This window comes from Salvelinus alpinus, chromosome 24 (genome assembly GCF_045679555.1).
Source record: "Salvelinus alpinus chromosome 24, SLU_Salpinus.1, whole genome shotgun sequence".
In the NCBI taxonomy this organism is placed as follows: Eukaryota; Metazoa; Chordata; class Actinopteri; order Salmoniformes; family Salmonidae; genus Salvelinus; species Salvelinus alpinus.
This window is the reverse complement of record NC_092109.1, coordinates 32003409-32027559: the sequence shown is the minus strand read 5'-3', so window position 1 is coordinate 32027559 and position 24151 is coordinate 32003409. Positions and strand designations below refer to the sequence as shown.

Genomic DNA, 24151 nt, shown 5'->3' with positions numbered 1-24151 from the left:
GTAGTATTAACAAAATGCTACAAAGACAATATACAACTTGTTGACTTGTTGAATAATGCTTGACTTTTCTAGCTAACATTTGAAGATCAGTTGAAAAAGACTGGATATGACAATGAAAGACAATGGCATCCAATAGCTTTGTCATTCCACACATGGAATCTAGATTAATTAAATTGGTTTTCTACCATTTCACCATAATAACATATTTTATTAACCACTTTGATAGCAGAACAAGTATCAAATCACTAAATATTATTTATCATTAGCCCTCCAGCAAACAGCCTCTACATTATACTGTCCTTAAAAAAACATGAATGGCTTTTCTGTAAGACTGAACACCTGTTCATACAATCGTATATGTTTTACATAATTTCATTCATCCACATAACCCACACCCAGAGCACAGGGGTTCTTGAAACCACGGCTATTATACAGTACCTCCCCCTTTACCCTCTGGGTTCATACTGTACACACACACACACACACACACACACACACACACACACACACACACACACACACACACACACACACACACACACACACACACACACACACACACACACACACACACACACACACACACGTTTATTCTTATAGCACCTGACCCCCTTTCACTACTATCACCCTTGTAATTATCATATGCAATAGCAGTAAAACTATAATTAAATCAGACTTCTCTCCTATGCAATCGTAAAGGAAAGGTGGCATGATATACAATATATTCCACAAATCTAACAACGTAGATTGATTATATTCCATATAAACGGTCTTTATGCAAAAGTGTATAAAACATTTTCGCAATTTGAATTACATTCATCAAAAACTCCTATACCAACAATACAGTGCAGCTTTGACGTCAAGAAAGGAACAGCCAGCTGGTGGCTTTGGTGATGGAGGCTAATCGGGTAAGTAGGTACTAAAGTGCCCAAAGAGTTTTGTCATATTATCTTGTTAGTAGATTATAAAAAATTAAGATAGCCAGCTATCTAAGTGCACCGGGTCTTGCAAAACTAACTGGCCCACTCAGATCTAACATGGTGTTTGGGGATGGAATAAGCTAACTAGCTAGCTAGCTAGCTAGCAAGCTACAACAACCCCATCAACACTGTACGTTTTGCAGAAATGAATGGTCAAATACCAATCGGATTAACGTCATTATTTATTTCAAGGTAGGTCTTTATTTTAGCTGAACTGCCTGATCTTTCTTGGCCGATATAACTTGCAGGATATCATGGTAGCCAATGTTTGTGTTAGCCATTATACCTGGATTTACTGTTACTGCTGCTAGTAACGTTAGCACTCAGGTTAGCATGTGGCTAGCTATAGCTACCATTGGCCAACAGTTTTAGCCAGTTTGGTTATAGACTTTCAATGTCTACTATGATGGTAAAGGTTTATCTTGATTTTGTGTAACAGTATGAGAAATGCTGGACTTGGTACGATGGGGGTCCTTACCGTCTTATGTGGACAGTGGCTTCACTCCTGCTATGTATTCACTTGTGTCCTTCTCTTAAAGTCACTTTTCCGAACGCTTTTCCGACATGACCTCGGTCAAATTCGGATAAAATATAAATTTCTCTCAAAATACAAAATGTAAAGTGATATGTCGTACTGGGACTTTTAGTTGGAAGGATGAAATCAATCCGAATGTTTAACAGCAACCTAATTCTGCAATCTTCCCTTTAATGTTAAACACAATCATCACGATCTTCCTAGATAATGTATAATGTATATTCATGGCCATGCCTTGCTTTTAGGTCAAGTGATTACCTTTGACCATCTGCCAGAGAAAATAAAAGCCTTGAATCTACAGTATGTCTATTTACTTTAATGTTTTATATAAGACTTGCTATCAAAACCAAGGGAAGAACTAATGAGCACCATTTAGTTTTATTTACTCTTGGGAACCCAATTGATCGAAAGCATTATAATATATAAAAACTGAAAGAAAAAAAATTAAAACAAACATCCTCTAATCACAGCCATTAGGCTTAATACAATCAGAAAGAGAAAAATGGGATGACTGCAACATGCCGTGACAGCAGGACAGCTTCGGTATATATTTATAAAACCATATTGAATGTCTGTTAATAAATGACAAACACACCCATGTAGCTAGAGATACCGGGGCCAAAGTAGCCTAACTACCGACAGACTGACCAACTGACCGACCAACTGACCAACCACAGAAATATACTCACAGTCAGATGACTCTTTGTTGGGAAGATGTGTGTGAGGCTGGTGATGAGGCACAGGGCACACTGCTACAGGTTGCTGGTGAAGGTGACTATGGAAAGACCAGTCCTAGGCTGTCCCTTCAGTCCTCTCTGCTGCCACTATCATAGGTCGCTCTGCCACAGGGCCACAGTGGTCTCTTCAATACCACCCTGGGGGAAAAAGAGAGAATTCATAAATCAACATGTTCATTCTGAGAAAGAAATGTGTAGGTGTCTAACCTTCATACATAGATAATGAAGTGAGCAATGCAATCTGGATGTGTTATAATTTAACTCCAAGGTAAAGAGTGAGTGGACCTTCTAGACCAATTTAAGGCAGTTTACTCTAGTGGACATTTGACCGCCAATTATATGTCAAGGTTAGAAATCATATGGTCACAGGGCCAAATCTCTTTTCAGTCGTTATCTAAACTACTGGTCAGTGAACCACACCCTGCAAAGGAGATCCTTCCACATTCCAGTCTGATTTACCCACAAAGATATTATACTCCTCATACTGTATCATATTTTCCCGTTCTGAATAAAAGTACAAAGGTCAAAGGCTATATACATATGTTCAAGATCTCATAGATTTATCAGAAAAGCATTGAGAGAGACCAGGAAATTCTACAACATGCCTTGAGAGGGCCTAGAGGACTCAGGAGCTTGATTTATTTGAATAAAAGGTTGCAACAATGGCGAAAGGATTGTTCTCCAATACAAAGGACTCCAACAGTGTGTGTGTGTGTATATATGTGTGTGCCAAGGCAGTACTGAATGTGATTTCAAATGTATGTTTATTTATTTTTACTCCTTTTTCTCCCCAATTTCGCAATATCCAATTGGTAGTTACAGTCTTGTCCCATCACTGCAACTCCCGTACGGACTCATGAGAGGCGAAGGTCGAGAGCCATGCGTCCTCCGAAACACGACCCCGCCAAGCCGCACTGCTTCTTGACACACTGCTCGCTTAACCCGGAAGCCAGTCGCATCAATGTGTCGGAGGAAACACCGTACACCTGGCGACCGAAGTCAGCATGCATGCGCCTGGCCCGCCACAAGGAGTCGCTAGAGTGTGATGGGACAAGGACATCCTGGCAGGCCAAACCCTCCCCTAACCCGGACAACGCTGGGCCATTATGTGCCACCTCATGGGTCTTCCGGTCGTGGCCGGCTGCGACACAGCCTGGGATCGAACCCGGCTCTGTAGTCAAATGTATTATAAAACATATTTTGATTTGTTTAACACATTTTTGGTTACTACATGATTCCATATGTGTTATTTCATAGTTTTGATGTCTTCACTATTATTCTACAATGTAGAAAATAGTAAAAATAAAGAAAAACCCTGGAATGAGGTAGGTGTGTCCAAACATTCTTGAAGAAACACAAAAAGGCATATAACTACACCCAGGGTGTGATTCTCAGGTTTACAGAGACTCTAAGCCATACATATGTGTGCATGGCTATAAACTGTAAAAGGCCAACTGTAGACGATGTGAGCATCCCCAGGTTTGTACTGTAGGTCCTCACAACTGTTCACAAAATGGAGGAAATTTCCATATATCAAATTCAAATAAATCTGATTATATCATGAAATTTCCTAAAGGATAAATACCCATATTTGCTTTGAACCGTTGCATTGTGGTTTCCTCTTTTTGATGGTGGACAGTGCCTATAGTACAATACAAACAAATGTCTTCCTATTTTTTTTGTCTTCCCTTGTCTTGCCATGTGTCTTTCATCTATTGCAATCTATTTACTGAATGATCTTCATGAATATGATCATACACTATACTGTAGGAATATCATGTATTTGGTATTTTATTCGGATCCCCATTAGCTGTTGCTGAAGCGACTTTTCCTTGGTTAAAGCACTAAGCTTGATTAAACTGTAAACATTAGTAGAGAGGGTAACCAACAACCATTTTAATCATTCCAAGGAACCTTTAAAATATTTGACTCTGGGAAAATGTACTGGCATCAAGTAAAACAACTTGTATTAACTTTAAGAGCGACTAATCAAAAGGTAATGACTGCAACAGACAAACAAGACATAGCATGTGACGGTAATGAATACTGAATTGTCTCCATAAATGCTTTATGTCATTTATCTATTCATCAGATTTATTCTCTGCTTTTGGTTATCTTTCCCAGTCTGCTCTGAGCATAGATATTTATTTTTCTAAAAAGGGCTTTATTTATCCTTGCATACTTTCCATTGTATTAGTAGGCCTATGCCTCTGGCAGACCAGCCAGATTAATGTAATTAAACTGCTTTGTATAGATGTAGGATCTTAATTTGAGCCAGTATGCTACAGCAGGAGGGGTTGTAGGGGTTGATAGGAAAGTTATCCTGCAACAGGGTGATCAAATTAAGATCCTACATCTGTAGATGCACAGAAGCAGTCAAATACAACCTTTGGAAAAACAAAATATCATAAACTAAGAAAACACAATGTAACGTACAACCAGGGTTCCAAAACGTTTCTTCTGCTGTCCACATATGATAAACCTTTTAGGCTCCATGTAGAAACCTCTGTGGAAAGGGTTATACAGTACATGGAACCCATATGGGTTCTACCTGGAACCAAAAAGTTTTACCTGGATACATGCAGTGCTCCATTGCGAAAGAGATTCTTAGTTTCAATGGGACTCCCTGTTAAAATAAAGGTAAAATAAAGAAATGTGGACCTCTTCAACCTGTTTCCTAACAACCAAATGCCTGTGGTTACACCACAGAAGATTGACATACTATGCCAATAGTTGTGTTCCCCGCCATGAATCATTTTTGTTTCTCTATTGTTTTATCGAATTATAGTTTGAGGCACAGTAAATATAGCTATAAGCATGTGTTGCTGTTTGTTTTCCATATTGGACAAAATGGCACCATGTTTCCATAACGAGCCACTGCTGTGGTTTTAGGTCAAACAGCTCAACAGAAACAAGCCTTGGTTAGCCTCACCAACTACACCACCAGCCATATTATTTTAATATAGGGACTTTGCAAAACACCTTCCAATGATGCTAAGAACTAAGTCTGAAGCCATTGCTATTAGGGATGTAACAAGTGGACCATTTTTCTTAACGTTTAAACTGCAATTTTTGTATTGGGTTTCTTTTAAAACCATAAGAAAAAAACATACAATTCCACATCAATTCACAATGCAGAATAATGGTCCTATTACGTATGTAAGACCACTAGTGCTGGGCAATGAAGTTATATCTACCACAACCCTTTACAGACATGGAACACTGCTACAGTAGCATGTCAATAATTGATCACTTTTAAGACAATTTCAAAAAGTGCAGCATCAGAAGCATCTGTATCTTTTCAGAGAGTAGAATTCTGCCCTGGCATATAATGTTCTATTGTTTCCCTGACAACAATAAATGTTGCTGATTGATGTTCAGCTGTGTTGTTTATGTTTTCTTTATGGTAAGTTATGGTAACTTTAAAGTACTTTTTTAGGAAAGAGTGGTCTGTGCTCAGGCAGCAGGCAGGCTAGGATTGACAGGTCTGGTCGCTTAGTGATGAAAGTTAGTCCCGCTTCAGAAGCAGCGTTACTTTACAGGTAAAATGCCGTTCATGTCTCCAGAGAAGGTTTTGTGTCAGCGTTTAAGAAGCCGTAGTGTTGCCTGCCCTAACAGGCAAGCAAACATGCCGTAGCCGGGGCGCTTTCAAGGGGCCACATACCATTATATCTGAAAAGGGTAATTGATACAGGCTACAGTATACCGGTAGCCTACTGTAATTTCATATTATGAGACAAAAACACCCCCACCCACTCTGCAACGAAGAGTAGCCTACACCGTGCTCGCTAGACTGGCCCGAATATACTGTATCAGTTCATGAATAGCCTAAGCTAGGATTTTCTACACGCAACAGACCGAAGACTGAACACACACTAGTGTCATTCACGAAAAGAAAGAGCAGGCTGGCCAGCATGAGGGAGAGAGAGGAGGGGCAGACAGAACCGTGTGCATATGTCTTGGTAATATGCATCTCGCAATGTCTTAATTGTATTGCATGCCTCGCAAATTCACCAAAGTAGCTTAAAGTTTGCCTCTTCCTCTCTGGTTTTATCTAAATTAGACAACTTTCCCCAGGCCTTTATAGCCATATAGTCTAGTTAGGCTATAGCACGGAAAATCATGTTTTGTGATAACTGCACTGTGATTTTAATTATGTGGGGGAAAAAACATTGTTTTTCGGTTAGGGATTTTTCTTAACGTTAAGGATCCCAACTCCATTTAAACGTTTAAATGTTCACACCCCTAATTGCTATGCAACTGAAAAGATTTTGAGTGTTGCGTGGCAACAGCTGGAACAAACCAAAGCAACACCCTAAATTGTCTTCTGACCCCTAATAATCCATACAATCACAATAAGATCCCAGCAGCTACCCTTGCGGTCCCCTGATAAAGTTTAATGTGTAAGCACACTTGCCAGGACCGTAGTCACTGGTTAACCTTCTATGTGCGTACACTGCCTATACAGTATGCCCATTGCCCAACACTGAGCAACTAAATGTCAGACCTATTCCTATAGAATTTGAATTCAAGTACAATAGTACATTCTATAATAAAGAACACCATAGAGATGTACCATTCATCACACACACACATACACGCACAGTATGCACTCTCTCACTCACTTCTAAAAAAAATAATAGAAAGAACATTAAGGGGCCTTTTTCTAGTTATTTTTTAAAAGTGTCACAAAGTGCTGAAATCAAGAGGGAAATTTCACTAGTTTACAAAAGCCAGTGAATGCAAGTTAATTAGTGTGTTAACGTCAGGTTAGTGTCATTCCATGGTAACCTGATGACAAAGGCCTCTCCAGGGCCAGTTTTAGACAACACAAGCATATTTACTTCCTCCCTGGTCTCAGTTGCAATCTAGACATGTAAATCCACCTGCCTGAGCGTTGAAGTGAGGTGAATAGGGGCACAAAGGAGCAGACTAAGGGAAGCAGACTTCTGCTGCCCAGACTGCCACTCACAACAGTGATTCCATTTTAGCTGTGACACAGTGGGTGAGCAGCAGCCAGCTCCTACCTGCAGTGAATGCTAATCAGTCCAGGGGTCTCCCTCCTCCCTCCCCTGCCTTGGACGAAAGGGGCTGATGATGATCCTTCAAAATTAATTAGATCCTTTTTGGAGGCAGCCATTTTCTTCCACTACTTATGCCTCTGCCAAATCTGTATCATTTTGTATTTTCATCCCTGTTCAGAGGGAATCAAACTATACTATTATAATGCATTTATGTGTCTGATATTGATCTTCCCCAAGCCTTTCCACAGCTCTCCCTTTCTCTTTCTCTCGCTCTCTCTCCCTGCACTGCACTGTGTCCCTCTCTGTAGAGTTAGCTGTCAATAAGTCCCCAGAGGTCAGTTCGTCTGCTAGAAATCAGACACAATGCTCCAGACTGCCAGTGCCATGCCCTGCTGCCACAACAAAGACCACAGGAGAAAAAAAAGGAGGAGAGAAGGGAAGAGAGCAGCATCACCAGTCTGACTTCAGGTTAATCAGAGCTGCCTAGCCTGCCTTAATTAGTTGGCAACCTCATGAAGAATACTGCGCCAAATTTGGAAATCAGTTTAATCTAGGGGGAAAATGAAAAGAAGGTGGGGGTGCGGGATGGGGTTGAGGACAGAGATGAGAGGCGGGTTTGTGAAAGGAGACGATGTTAGCCATGTGAATAATATACATCTTGAATATGCAAATGTGACTTACAATACACACCACAAGCATATATTTTCTCCTTGATACATGTGAGCCTACAGAGGGATTTTAATGGAAATGAACCAACCCATTTGTTTCCTTGGGCGATGAATAATCTGTGATGTGTATTGTGTTGTGCATACTGTACCATTCAGAAGGATATTCTGGCCTATTCTGATTCTATTTAGTGTTAACAGCAAACAGACATTAACGCAGCATGCAGTGTTTTGCTACTTTTTGTTGTGGCACATGAATACTATCAATAACTGTAAAGTAAAAGGAAATCGATCAAATCTGTAAAAACAATCTGGTTCAACCATCATTTCATCACAATTGTTATTTCTACTGCCAAAAATTAAGCATAAAAAAATGGGTCAGCTTTCAACACTTATGAATGGTAGGGTAAGTATTTGAACACTGACGAAATTGCCCCAAAAAACTTTTTCACACCAGATGAAATAATTATAGTCACAAATGTCATAAGAGTAGCAAATGTGATTTAGACGTAATTTTTTTTTCTGTTACATTATTGTTGCTGTCACTGAGGTACAGTTTGACAGAGGTCAAACCCAGTAGCAGCAGGCTTATTGTTTCATCACAGCCTTTCTATAATTTCACATACATTCCAAAATTATTTGAATAACTTGAATAACAAAATACACATAGGTCTACATCTATTAATTCACCGCAGGGAGCTACATTGCACCAATTTGTATACCACATCTGAACAATTTGTATACCACATCTGAACAATACTGCAAATGCCACTCTGATCTGAATAAATTATTGGCAATTGAATGTTCAGTTCTCTCCCAACAACATTCTGTTGGCTAATTAAATTAATGAGCAATATACAGTACTACATCTCTTACTACAGTTGAGTGGTTTAAAATCAAGCCCTTGTGCTATTAACTATAAACATGAAAATGACCTGATAATACACTCAATGCACCCATACTGGAAAACAACAACTCAATCTCAGCTTTTAATTGATTAACCTTTGGTCTGCATATGAACTCTGATGTCAGAAAATCCATCAAGCAACATTAACAAAACACCTACACACAGCTTCAAATATATAAAAATACCCCCAAATAAGGCCACATTGTAGCGATGTGCTGTGTAGTCTAACATTCCTTACAAATGTTTCTAATTTTAATAACGTGTTGGCCAAAACGAAGTTGAAACATACACGATTGGCATGTTTATAAAGGTATAGTAATTGGTACAGTACGTGCCAATACTACAGGCCATTTAAGTCAAAGCAATACCACCACTCAAAACATGAGAATGATTTCATAAATGATAAATGAGATGATTGCCGCCCCCGCCCCCAACAAAAAGAGGGTTCGGTAATGATTGCCCCCGCCCAACCCCTGAGGGTTAGGTAATGATTGCCCCCGCCCGACCCCTGAGGGTTAGGTAATGTTCTAATCTAAGGTCATCTTACTCAATTGTTAATGTTCTTTGGTCATTTGAGTCTTTGAAAACAATGTATAGCTTCAAAAATTGTTTAAAAATTATCATTAGCACTGTCAATCCATGCATATCTATGAATGTCACAGCGGTTACATGTCCCTGGTCCATCCCTCAGATTACCAAACGAAGGCAGGGTGAGGCTGTTGATATGACTGACTAAAATTACAACAAAATGTTAGGTTAGGAACTCACCAAACATTGTAGAAAGCTATTGCCATAGCATCTCAGAAATGAAAGCACTACTGAGAAGTTACATTATGCATCAATCTATAACATACATTAGAAGAGATGTTGCCTTAAATTAAAGGTCCCATTTGGTTGTGACATACAGTGCTTTCAGAAAGTATTCACAACCCTTGACTTTTTCCACATTTTGTTGTGTTACAGCCTGAATTTAAAATGGATTACGTTGAGATTTTTTTTGTCACTGGCATACACACAATACCCCATAATGTCAAAGTGGAATTATGTTCTTCCAAATTTCTACAAATTAATTACAAATTAAAAGCTGAAAAGTCGTGAGTCAATAAGTATTCAATAAGTATTCAACCGAGATCCTGACAGGTGCATGGATACCAACGTTCAGAGTGGGGGAAACCCCTGTGCACATAATGCAGCTGCTTAGCTAAGGCTATTCTTCTTTGTCTATGGCACTTTCGTAGCTATCCGGTACAATTGTACATGCCCTGCTAGTATTAGCATAACTAAGTGTGACAAAGTGTGACATGTTTTCGTATGGGAAATGCTAACAATCCAGCGTCTTAGTAATGAGTGTCTTCGACATAGCCACACAAGAGCCCACCCCGCTTGGGTGCATGTTTGTGTTAATAAATGTGCATCCCAAAATGTTTAACGTACATAAGTCTTTAAAGGTCGTTGAAACAAAATATATTTTTGAGATAATGAGAAACTTATCTCCTGATCACCACATGGACACAGTTTCCCATGATCTTGAGATAACAAAGGTAAAGAGTAGTTTGTTTGAATGGCCATATTAAAAGACTTCAGTAGTGATGTCAAACCAGGGGGCAGTGTAGCCACATTTTTTATTTAACTAGGCAAGTCAGTTAAGAACAAATCCTTATTTACAATGACAGCCTCCCCCGCCAAATCCTAACCTGGACGATGCTGGTCCAATTGTGATACAGCCTGGAACTGAACCAGGGTCTGTAGTGACGCCTCTAACACTGAGATGCAGTGCCTTAGACCGCTGCGCCACTAGGGAGCCCAATGTGACTTGCTACTCAAGCACAAAGTGGACGTAAGCGTTCTTCTTGATCAACTTGTTCCTCCACATGCCAACCCCACTATTGAATAGGACTAATTCAGTGGTGTAAAGTACTTAAGTAAAAATACTTTAAAGTTATATTTAAGTAGTTTTTGGGGGTATCTGTACTTTACTATTTATATTTTTGACAATTTTTACTTCACCACATTCCTAAAGAAAATGATGTACTTTTTACTCCACTAATTTGACCTGACACCCAAAAGAACTCGTTACATTTTGAATACTTAGCAGGACAGGAAAATTGTCTAATTCACACATTTATCAAGAGAACATCCCTGGTCATCCCTACTGCCTCTGATCTGGTGGACTCACTAAACACAAGCTTTGTTTGTAAATGATGTCTGATTGTTGGACCATGCCCCTGGCTATCCGTCAATTAAAAATAAAAGGATGCCGCCTGGTTTGCTTAATACAAGGAATTTGAAATGATTTATACTTTTACTCAAATATAACAATTGGTTACTTTTTCCACCATTGGACTAATTCCCAGCACAAAGATTACTAGACCAAGCTACGTAGTAGGCTACATGAGGTATGTGAACAGGGCTGCTGTACATTTAATTTGAATGCTCTTACTTGCGATGGATATATTGCTGCATTCATGTGCTATCGGAATTATCGGATTACCAGTCTGACGTTGAAAAACTGTTCACGTGAGCTTCCAAGTCGGAAATACAAGTGGGAGAATCTGGTATCATCTTTGTGCTCCTAGTTTACAAGTCGTGACGTTTCATGATAAGATAGATAATTAATTAACCAACCTCAGCTAGCTGGCTAACTCACTGTTATTGTCAATCTCATTGATCCAAAATCATTCAGACTTCAAAAGTACTTCAACACAATGAAGTCCTATGAATAACTTAATAACTTAAAATTACACCCGGAAGCGGATAAGTCTGTATTGCTGAATTATTTTCCGTAATTACAGTCTCCAATCCACCATTACTGTATGGTTAATTTGCTAAAATTTGGTAGATAATAGCTGATTTTGCTGTTTTTTCCAACAATGACCAATGCAAATGTTGGCTGTTTGCAAGAAAAACAAGATAAAGGTACAGAACTCATCGAAAATATTGAAAATACTCAAATGATTACGTGACACAGATAGGCTATTGTAGTAAATTATTCCTTTAAAAGCACATAGATTAGATCGGAGTTCGACCAAAATGAGCATCTATATACTGACAAGTGACTGGAATAAATTTCCGCAAAGGCAGAAAGCAGGCGGGAGGTGGCGGGAATATTTTAGCCAATGAGAGGGCAAATTCGCATGTGAACAACAGGCACAACAACAGGCACAAAGTTGCAACCTAAAAATGTCAAAACTTCTATTTGATCAAATAAGCTTCATGTAGCAAATTAGCAATTACATTTTCTGATGACAGATTTTGACACTCTCCCACTGACCTGCATACCAAAAAATCCCCACTTCTACTTGATAACGGTTTATTTTCATGATGGAAAGATTTTGGGGTGAAGTCAGCCCTCTTGCTTCGCCTCTTCCTCTCTGGCTTCCCCAGAATCTCCACATTGCCACCTATCAAAATGTACCTACATTAAGGCTACTGTTTATTTGTGTATTTCACACTACGTTGGGGTAAAAATCTGATAATAATGCTTGTATGGTTGTCGTCCCCAATACCTGCATTATACATAAAAAAGGGTGCAACTTCCACCAATCGATTTCAAGCTTATCCAAACGGTAGTTAGCATTTAGCACAACAACAAAAAAACACCACCCAAAATGGACAACATCTAAATTTCATGCTGCAAAAACAGCAAAATATATCCAAATCGGATTTTATTAACCACATTCAGATTTGGGTTCAATTACTATTTAGGGTATTTCATAGACATTTTGGTATAAGTATTTAGTTGTTTCTTCTTTGAAAATACAAGTAGTTGAATATTGGATTGTATTTGTAGATACACTTGGAAAGTATTGGCATATTTGAAAATACTTAAATACACAGACAAGTGTATTTTCAAATATAAATATTTAAATACTACATGCATTTGAACCCAGGTCGGTTTGCTCCTAGGGGTATTTGAAATAAGTATTTGGAAATAAGTATTTGAAAATCGTTTTGGCTATTTATAGAAAGTTATTTGAAAATATTTTCAAATACTTCAAATAGAGGTAGCTCAGTGGCAGTCGGTGCCTTTCAAAATAAGGAAGGACAACATTTTTTGTTCATGAGATTGGCCTTATTTCTATTACAGCATATTTCTATTATTCCATTCACCCAGTTCAATGTAACATCGATAGGTTTAAGCTACTACATGATACTCACATTTTCCCTTTACACATCATGAAGTTTCTACAACCTAGCCTATGAATGAAAGTTTACAACCTTGGTGCACACAGGTTGAGAGCATACAGCCCTGATCACGCATAAACACAGTTCACTTTCATAGCAGCCACATTGTATTCCTTCTCGCATCAGCTGTATATGACAGGCCAAACCATATCATAACCGCTACACACAGCCTACATCATTGTCACCATATTAGCTAAAGTAACATCATTGTCAACATAGCTAATGTAACTAAGGCGGTTGTAAACCCATTACAGTAACGTTACAGTGTATAGTCAGTAAGCAGTTTATCAGTTACATTGGCGGGCCCCGGTGGCAATAACACCCCTTGTACTTTGTTCCTAGTATTAATTAATTCGCATTCATGACGTTTTGTCATAAATACTTACGCATATCTCAATTGTCTTGAATATCTTAACAATAATTAAGATCGGAACTCAAAACAAAGTTGAGGCTCAACCATTAATTATTCTCAAACCATTGACCAAGTTAATCTTGCAGTAGGCTTACTACATACAGTACTAGTAAAACCAGTCAATATCAGGATGTTGTTTGAATCCCATGATTGGTTGCCTTTCAATATGCTAACTTTATTGGGTTTGGTGTTTCACAAAGTCATTCAAAAGATGAAGCATTTGACCATTCATGGACAGTCTTTAAAATACTTTAAGTCAGAAGCAGATAGTTGCACAAATACAGTCTTATTATTTAGGCATGGCAGGTGTCCATAGCAACTGCTAAATTTGGAGGAGAAAAAAAAGGAAAATATATATTCAAGAGAAACAGTAATCACTAGTACTATAGGACGTAATGAGGAATCTGAAAAAACAATCATAGATTTTACATTCAAAGCGCGATGTCATTGCTTTACACCATACCACACTCCAAAGCCATACACAACATAGACTTCTGAAGACGGGTATGTTGTATGAAAGAGATACAGTGTCACTGTATCTTGTTAGCTCTCATAACCTTTGACCTCTCTATAATTGTTATGCTTGCAGATGAAATCTCGCCTTACTTTGGTGCCAATGGCCTGCTGGCCAGTTTCTCATGCAGCTTCTGTAACGATCTACAAAAGTTTAGTCCCAATTACACATTGCATCAGAGATAGAGAAAATTTAAAAACACACACATACACAAACATACACTTATAAAGTATTTGTCATATAGGAAACAAAGGTATTGTTTTCTGTTATTCCAGAATGGGTAGATGCATACTGACAATCTGAAAATATAAGGTCTTTATAAACTTGACCCATAGATTAATAACTGTGTTGCAAGGGTAACTTGTTAAGAAAGCCAGCTATTTCACAATAATGAAGCCACGAGCCAGAAGCTCATGGCTTGTTTCAGAAAATAGCAACGTGATTTAGGCTAATAGCAAGGGTGAACTATCAAGAAACAAACATACTGTATAATCTGTGATGACTACAGTGTTGTACTAAAAGTTTACTAATCCATTAAACCATAAACCAATTTATAATGACAGAGGGACTCTTAAAAAGTCCCTAAATAAGACAAATTTGACAAACCTGGTAAAATAAAGTTTAAATTATATTATATAAAGAGGTATGTAGGCTAATCGTGAACACACATATTTTGTCGTTGATCAACAGAAACTGTCAAGAAAAGCGCAACAACCAAATTATGAAATAGTTAAAGCCTAGCTGCTATCATCTTCACAAGACGACATGTCAAATGTACTGTATTTCTTAAATCAATACATTTAATGACAATACATTTGAGTGTGATTTAGGCTAGGTAGCAAAAAAATATAATTTGCACAACCACTGGATAATGTGTAAGGCTGTTGCAGACACAAATAGTCAGTGACCAAATAAAACCTTCAGAAAGTATTCATACCCCTCACCTTATTCCACATTTTGTTGTGTCACAGCCTTACATCTTTTCACTCTGTCATTTAGGTTAGTATTGTGGAGTAAGTACCATGTTGTTGATCCATCCCCAGTATTATCCTATCACAGCCATTAAAAGTATGTAACTGTTTTAAAGTCACCATGGGCCTCATAGTGAAATCCCTGAGCGGTTTCCTTCCTCTCCTTCCTCCTCAAATGAGTTAGGAAGGACGCCTGTATCTTTGTAGTGACTGAGTGTATTGATGCACCATCCAAAGTATAATTTAAAAAACTTCACCATACTCAAAAGGATATTCAATGTCTGCTTTTTTTATTTTTTACCCATCTACCAGTAGTCCCCCTTCTTTGTGAGGCATTGGAACATGCCTCACTGCTTGACTGAGGGACCTTACAGACAATTGTATGTGTGGGATACAGAGATGAGGTAGTCATTCAAAAAAATCATGTTCAAAACTATTATTGCACACAGAGTGAGTCCATCGAACTTATTACATGACATGTTAAGCACATTTTTACTGGAGGCAAAAGAAACGCACACCTGTTTAGGCAAGGTGCTGGCTAGCGGAGTAGAACACTTGAAAAAGAAAAGGAGAGGCGCACACTCTAGGAGCTCAGATGCAAAAATGTAATAACCTAATAACTACTGTTTCAACAGACGAGCTGTCTTCATCGGGGTAGAATGACAAACACTGCGGGTCACTAGTTTATATCGTTTCAAAGGACACACAGGTGTCTTTAATCATGGCTGGGTGTGGCTTGATTTCATTGGTTAATTTACAGATATAAATAGAACATATAAAAAGCATGAATGGATTACATATGATCATAGATACAATTTGGTTACATAAGACCACAAACATTTACAATGGATAGCAAAATCACAATAATCAAAATGTTTACTCCTGAACGTATTAAGGCTTGCCATAATAAAGGGGTTGAATACTTATTGACTCAAGACATTTCAGCTTTTCATTTGTTATTAATTTGTACAACAAAAAAATCAAAAAACATAATTCCACTTTGACATTATGTACTATTGTGTGTAGACTAGAGACAAAAAATCTAAATGTAATAAATTTTAAATTCAGGCTGTAACACAACAAAATGTGGAAAAAGTCAAGTGGTGTGAGTACTTTCTGAAGGAACTGTATATGTCATTATGCCAAATATTTCCTTGGGCTAAATGTAATTGTCCTTTTCAGTGTAAAATGTCCTACAGCAGGCCACCATAGCTTGCATGAACATACTGCCATGTATTATCCCACGCAGCATAACAATCGATAAGAGATTAAACACGTAAGACAATCTACTTTTACTGTGCTTGACATGCAAGTTGATAAAACATGTAAAGGCAAGTAGAGACCAGAAATTCTTAGAAACAAACATGTTTCACTTGAAAGAAAAATAACAGTGTGTCTGGATCGTTAGGCCATATCCCCATTGTTACCTGTTCTCTCTTACCCTTACAAGAAAGCACACTTGTCAAAATCTCCCTAAAATGTTAGCTACCTAGATGTTAAATTGTCTGAATCAGTCAGCACACATTCCTAAAAATAATACCGGGAAGCAAGCTTCTATAAAGTGTCTATGATCAGTATAATTTGATAATCGTGATCCATTTCATGCAGGAAGTGTTCGTAAAGAACAATAATGCATAAATCGGAGACCGTCTGTTTCTTCAGTGGATACTCATTAGGAAAAGATAGATTTGTTTGTGCATAAACAAAAAGGATTTCATAATAATAGAAGGTCTAACTGTTTTCATGGGTAAAACAAAACATCTAAAGATATGACTGTCAGCTATTTCCAAAAAAGGTAATTGCTACCCTATTAATAATAAAGTAACAATGAGGTGTGGAAAGTCCTAATAGCCTTTACTTTTGTGGGTCAACTCTGGCTTTATAACACAAATGCCATTGTGTAGATAATACGTCTCAGGTTTTTCCACTGCACACCAATGTCACTGTGCCTTTTTTAATGAGCTGTAGGCTAGTCCGTCATACAATTTTGGCCACTATGCTAAGAGGGTTTTTCACTAGCATGGGGCCTAAAAGGCTTTTCAGGAGGCCTAGGTGTAAACAAATAGAATATAAACTTACTCTGGCATTATCCACAAAAAGTTACAGAAGAGTCTCTATTTTATTTATTTTCTTAAACCATCTCCAGATACTTTCCCTTTTGAATACACAGTGATCTAACCATGACTTGTAGAAAACCATATGGGTAGAAGGGTTAGCTAAGGACACACATGCACCTTGGCAAACATACAATTTCCCTATTAGAAACCAAGATACATTTTTGGCATCAGTGAAATGCCTGAGCCCTTGTGTATGTTTAAAGAGTAAGATGGAGCTGAAAGTATTTACATGCCCCTGTCTTTAGCCCAAATAAAATACATGTTTAAGGAATTCAAGCACATCACAATAAGTTTGACAAAGAAAGTACAGAGACACTACCGTACAGGCTAAAATTGATTCTGAAACAATAAATGGCTGTACGTTACAATGTCCTTAGATCTTCACATGAGAGAAATGACAATCTACCTTAAAGTTCACTAAATATTTTAACAAGTGTTAGTGCTATGTTTGCCAATCCTATAACACCCCCACTGTGGTATTTTGGGGGAGAGTGCTGAGAAAATGCATGGTTTGAATAATAATGTTTATTTTTTGTTTTTTTAATCAAACATTGTCTAACAAATCACATTACATAAAAAAGGAAATGTTCTTTTCTATGGTGCGGCTTGGCTGCAGTGTGGGTTTGGTTGAATTCACCCTATCTATCTGACGATCAAGCCGATTCACTGTACATTTTAAGAAGCAGTCACCTTAGATCTGGCACAGAAAACTGACTGACAGAGTACTGGCAAATAAATAAACTAGAATATTGCCTAACTGAAATCCTTTCAACAAAGTCTCACCTATACTTGATGAACCAGTTGGGATTTGCCATCTCAAGTATTATTTGAGTTATATGACCATTTCTCAAGTCAGGATTAGACGCCTAAGTGACTGTCACAGGGTAAGAATGTTAACAGCAGCCAGCAATCTGCTCAGATAGCTTGAACGCCAACTAACCAGTCAATTACCAGAGTTTGGTAGTCTACAAGCTTGTCACTATTGTGACGTTTAATAGTTTTGTCAAATAAATGATCAAGCCTAGTGATCAAATAGTGTTGTGGTTTTACCCTCCTCTACATTTTCCATCAGTAACATGTGTTAACAACTCTTCTTCCAGTGAAAATAGAGTAACTCCCATAGCAGTGGTTGTAGTACACTTAGCAATGGAAGGCACAAACCCCTCAACTTTCTTTCCAACACTTTCACATGACGTAGATACATGCTTATTACATCCTTGGCCTACTAGGCATATGTCCTTGGCAGTAGTCAAATAATGGTTGCTAATGGCAATGACACTACAATACGCTAAGTACAAAAGTTTTAAACCACAAATACAAAACTAGGCATGCTAAAATAATTACAAATCATACCAACAGTCAAAATACAAGTCCACCAACTTCTATGTAGCAGAGAGCGGCAACATTTCTGCATGTAGGCTAGGCCTGTGAGAGAAATCTGTGTCACACAATTTAGGGAAAATAGCACTATTAAGCTTAACTCATTTCATAGAGGATATGCTCAGACAATTACTACTGAATAAAATATTTTAATATTTTACTTTTCCTCCTCTGCTTGAACTTTAGGTAAAGGCTACGCTTTACATGTTGATATTCCAAAGGGCTGCTACTCTGTTCTTTATTTGACTCTTATTATTATCTATCCTGATGCCTAGTCACTTTACCCTGAACGCATGTACATATCTACCTCAAATACCTCGTACCTCTGCACATTGATCTGGTACTCCCTGTATATAGCTCCACATTGATCTGGTACTGGTACTCCCTGTATATAGCTCCACATTGATCTGGTACTCCCTGTATATTGCTCCACATTGGTCTGGCACTGGTACCCCCTGTATATAGCTCCACATTGATCTGGTACTCCCTGTATATAGCTCCACATTGATTTGGTACTCCCTGTATATAGCTCCACATTGATCTGGTACTGGTACTCCCTGTATATAGCTCCACATTGATCTGGTACTCCCTGTATATAGCTCCACATTGATTTGGTACTCCCTGTGTATAGCTCCACATTGATCTGGTACTCCCTGTATATAGCTCCACATTGATTTGGTACTCCCTGTATATAGCTCCACATTGATCTGGTACTGGTACTCCCTGTATATAGCTCCACATTGATCTGGTACTCCCTGTATATAGCTCCACGTTGATTTGGTACTCCCTGTATATAGCTCCACATTGATCTGGTACTCCCTGTATATAGCTCCACATTGATATGGTACTCCCTGTATATAGCTCCACATTGATCTGGTACTCCCTGTATATAGCTCCACATTGATCTGGTACTCCCTGTATACAGCTCCACATTGATATGGTACTCCCTGTATATAGCTCCACATTGATATGGTACTCCCTGTATATAGCTCCACATTGATCTGGTACTCCCTGTATATAGCTCCACATTGATATGGTACTCCCTGTATATAGCTCCACATTGATCTGGCACTCCCTGTATATAGCTCCACATTGATCTGGTACTCCCTGTATATAGCCCCACATTGATATGGTACTCCACATTGATCTGGTACTCCCTGTATATTGCTCCACATTGATCTGGTACTCCCTGTATATAGCTCCACATTGATATGGTACACCCTGTATATTGCTCCACATTGATCTGGTACTCCCTGTATATAGCTCCACATTGATCTGGTACTCCCTGTATATAGCTCCACATTGATCTGGTACTCCCGGTATATAGCTCCACATTGATCTGGTACTGGTACTCCCTGTATATAGCTCCACATTGATCTGGTACTCCCTGTATATAGCTCCACATTGATCTGGTACTCCCTGTATATTGCTCCACATTGATCTGGTACTCCCTGTATATAGCTCCACATTGATCTGGTACTCCCTGTATATAGCTCCACATTGATCTGGTACTCCCTGTATATAGCTCCACATTGATCTGGTACTCCCTGTATATAGCTCCACATTGATATGGTACTCCCTGTATATTGCTCCACATTGATCTGGTACTCCCTGTATATAGCTCCACATTGATATGGTACTCCCTGTATATAGCAGTCCACATTGAATATGGTACTCCCTGATATATTGCTCCACATTGCAGGTCTGCGTACTCACCTAGTATATAGCGGTCCACAATTTTGATCATAGGTACACTCCAACTGTGAGATATAGCATCCAAAACAATTGATCTGGTACATCACACTGTATGATAGCTCCAGCATTAATCTGGTACTCCACTGTTATTATTAGCTACCATCTATCCTGATACCTGGTCACTTTACCCTGTATATATGCTCCACATCTGATCTCGAGTACTCCCTGTATATAGCTCCACATTGATATGGTACTCCCTGTATATAGCTCCACATTGATCTGGTACTCCCTGTATATAGCTCCACATTAATCTGGTACTCCCTGTATATAGCTCCACATTGATCTGGTACTCCCTGTATATTGCTCCACATTGATATGGTACTCCCTGTATATAGCTCCACATTGATCTGGTACTCCACATTGATATGGTACTCCCTGTATATAGCTCCACATTGATCTGGTACTCCCTGTATATAGCTCCACATTGATCTGGTACTCCACATTGATCTGGTACTCCCTGTATATAGCTCCACATTAATCTGGTACTCCCTGTATATAGCTCCACATTGATCTGGTACTCCCTGTATATAGCTCCACATTGATATGGTACTCCCTGTATATAGCTCCACATTAATCTGGTACTCCCTGTATATAGCTCCACATTAATCTGGTACTCCCTGTATATAGCTCCACATTGATCTGGTACTCACTGTATATAGCTCCACATTAATCTGGTACTCCCTGTATATAGCTCCACATTGATATGGTACTCCCTGTATATAGCTCCACATTAATCTGGTACTCCCTGTATATAGCTCCACATTAATCTGGTACTCCCTGTATATAGCTCCACATTGATCTGGTACTCACTGTATATAGCTCCACATTAATCTGGTACTCCCTGTATATAGCTCCACATTGATATGGTACTCCCTGTATATAGCTCCACATTGATATGGTACTCCCTGTATATAGCTCCATTCTCGTGTATTTTATTTTATTCTTCTTGTGTTACTATTTTCTTTTTAAAACTCTGCATTGTTGGGAAGGGCTCGTAATCAAGCATTTCACTGTAAAGTCCTCACCAGTTGTATTCGGGCGCATGTGACAAAATAAAATTATATATTTTAAGTATCATTAAGAGGACATGATATGGTAATGTAAACTTGTTACTGAATTTGACACATCTTCAAATTGTCAGGATATATTTCAGGACTAAAATTAGCTATTTCCAGCATGACATCTTACAGCGTGCTCCTGAAAGGCCTATAATGGGCTTTCAAAAAAATTACCAATATTGTCATCCGTGCCCCAGATTACACACGATTATACGTTTCTTAGTTGATTATAGCCTAATGCTCAAATATCATTACATAATGTGTCGGGGAGCCTCAGTTTCACATTTACTGATTTACTCAGCCAATGAGAACAACACGGCTGTTGTTTAGCTAATTGAGGGTTTTCTATGTCTTCAGTTTAAAGGCTTGCTGTGCTGAAGAGAAGGGGAGGCCCCAGCGTTCTGCGGAGGGGAGGCACTATAAGAGTGGGTCCTCCATTTACAAATATCTCAATATGTCAATATTTGAGTGACCAGTTGCCAGAGAGCTGACAGCTGGGCTTGCTAACCCTGCAGAACACTCTCTGCAAGGAGGCAGCTTTGATTGAACATCAGGCCTAAGTTGGTTGGACGTTGGAACTATGAAAACTGAGAGGCTGAAACCTTTCTATGTGCTTGAGCAAAAGAGGAGAGGAAGTCATACTAAAACTGCAAATACATTTTTCCTCTAGCTTTGTAATAGTTACAATCCATTAACAAATCCATTTCTAAACAAGATTTGGAACCCATTGCTTGATTATGGAATTAACCACACAAACAAGCACGTGGTACCATTGAGATCTGAAGGGTATAACATTACATTTTCATCATACTTTTGTTCTGTTAGCACAAATAGGCTACATGGCTTACCTTTCAATTTAAACTGGATGCCTCCGAAACCTCCCCACATGGCAATGACATCCCAGATCACATTTGATGTCCTGGCAGTGCCTTCGTGAGCCAATCCAGAACTATCGCTATGGACAAAATACTGAATCAATTATTATATGAATCAAAGCTTGACATCTTGCATTTAATAGTTTTTTTTGTGATTGCTCATATGAAGAGTTCTTGTAAGACATTGGTTTGCAAACGAACTCCTTCAACTCTGCTAGCCTCTCTAAATTGTAGCCAGAATAAACAGGTTATTCCTTCACAAACTGAAAATATGTTGTGATAGTTGTAGGTACTATGTAACGATGTGCATGTAGTTACACTGTTATTGTTATTACAATTACATTGGGACAACTGGGCCTGTTTACTATCTGTTGTGGTTCAATTAATGAACTCTGTATGAAAATCAGATTGAACAGAAACGGAACAGCATAGATGGATGTTGGATGCCAAACTCTCTCTAAAGAATAGGCCTAAATGTGCCAGCAAACAGGCTTCAATTGCAATGCTTCAACATACTGGAACTTATTACAACAACTACAATTTCATCCATCATAGCATACTCTGCACACATCCTCAAATCACTACAATAGTGGATGTTTTCAGTCCAAACTTGCCATATCAAACCAAAATAGTTAAAATAAAATAGCATCTCTCCATCTCACCATCAAAGGGAAAATGGATCATGATACAGAAAAAGTAGAGGGTACAATTATTCTTTATAATGTACATTTGAGTTATGAGTTTTATCTTAGCTCAAGATGTGTATCTTGAGGCTCCTTGTCAACAGGCATTTCAAACAAAGGATACCTCAATGCATGTTTGCTATACTATAGTTCAGCATACATGATACTATTCTTCATGATGTATATAGAAAACAGCCTATGATTCACGTGATCATTTAGTGAAGACCTATTAGCCATATGTAGGGCTATACCAATTTCAGGATTCTGTGAAGGGATTGTTATCCAAAGTTTGCAGGACTTAGGCCTCCAATGCAGTATAGGCCCAACAATGAGACAACAATGAAACAATTTTGAATATGTTTTCACTTTATAAAGGCTTGTGTAAGATTTAGGTTACACCTGTCAACTATATAACCTCATGAAAATCACAGAGTTATAGGTGCTTAGTAATTCACACCTCTCTGAAAGCACAGACTGCATACCAGCAATTTATGGCACCCTCAATAATATTAATAATAATAATAATAATTGAACAGCCATAGTGATACGTTACTTCTGGGCCCAATTGTTTTTATATATCCACAAAATATCTGATCGCAATTTAACGTTCATTGGGTGTGGTCTATGACGTCACAAGAACGACCAAATGACGTGTATTTAGGAGGAGATGCGACACGCAACACACGCATGTCAGTAGCAGCCAGTGTACATGTGCGGTCAAAACGTGTGGCCGGTCATCCGTCACAACTCACAGTGCCAAGCAAAGTTTCTGTTGTGGAGTTACCGGTATATCAAGCTATATAAAGTATTATTATATCCTATTAAATATAGTCTATAGGACAGAAAATACTCAATAGTAGGGGGTGAATGGGATACAAGCCGAACGAAACAAGTTCTACTTAAAAATGTAATTATCCGAAAAGGACATTGTGAACAATCTCTAACTGATTCAATAAAGTTTGACATAATGGACGACGTGATATAGCCCTACAGTAGCCTATTATTCACCCCAAAAAACCTTCAACCTGCAACATTTGTACCATTATGGAAAATCTGATATTTCAGCGATTTTTTTTTAGATGTTAGATATGATCATATAGTGTAGTCCGAGTTTGGTCTAATATTGAGCAAGTCAACACATAGGCCTACCGAGGGGGCTCATACTGAGTCAATCGTGCCTCCAAGGTCATCTCTGTGAGTGTTTCAAATGTGCTGTCAACTCCCTAACCGGTGCTGTGTGAGTCCTATCTTTTGCAATCACCTCAAAAGATTCGAAGATTGACGTTTCTCTGCCGTTTCATTCTTATAGGCTATACTCTTAACCTTGATGACCAAGTCCGGTGCTGAAATCCA

At 38.5% G+C, this 24151-nt stretch overlaps 1 protein-coding gene across 1 annotated transcript in view; it reads right to left on the bottom strand.

The window, feature by feature from the left end:
• zbtb20 (zinc finger and BTB domain containing 20) overlaps positions 1–24151 on the bottom strand; it is a 37212-nt gene that overhangs the window by 11445 nt on the left and 1616 nt on the right. Inside the window, exons 2-3 of the mRNA XM_071364548.1 lie at positions 22089–22195; positions 2205–2390 (exon numbers count right to left, since the gene is read on the bottom strand). The gene's annotated coding sequence lies outside the window, so the exon portion shown is untranslated. The remainder of the gene's footprint in view (positions 1–2204; positions 2391–22088; positions 22196–24151) is intronic.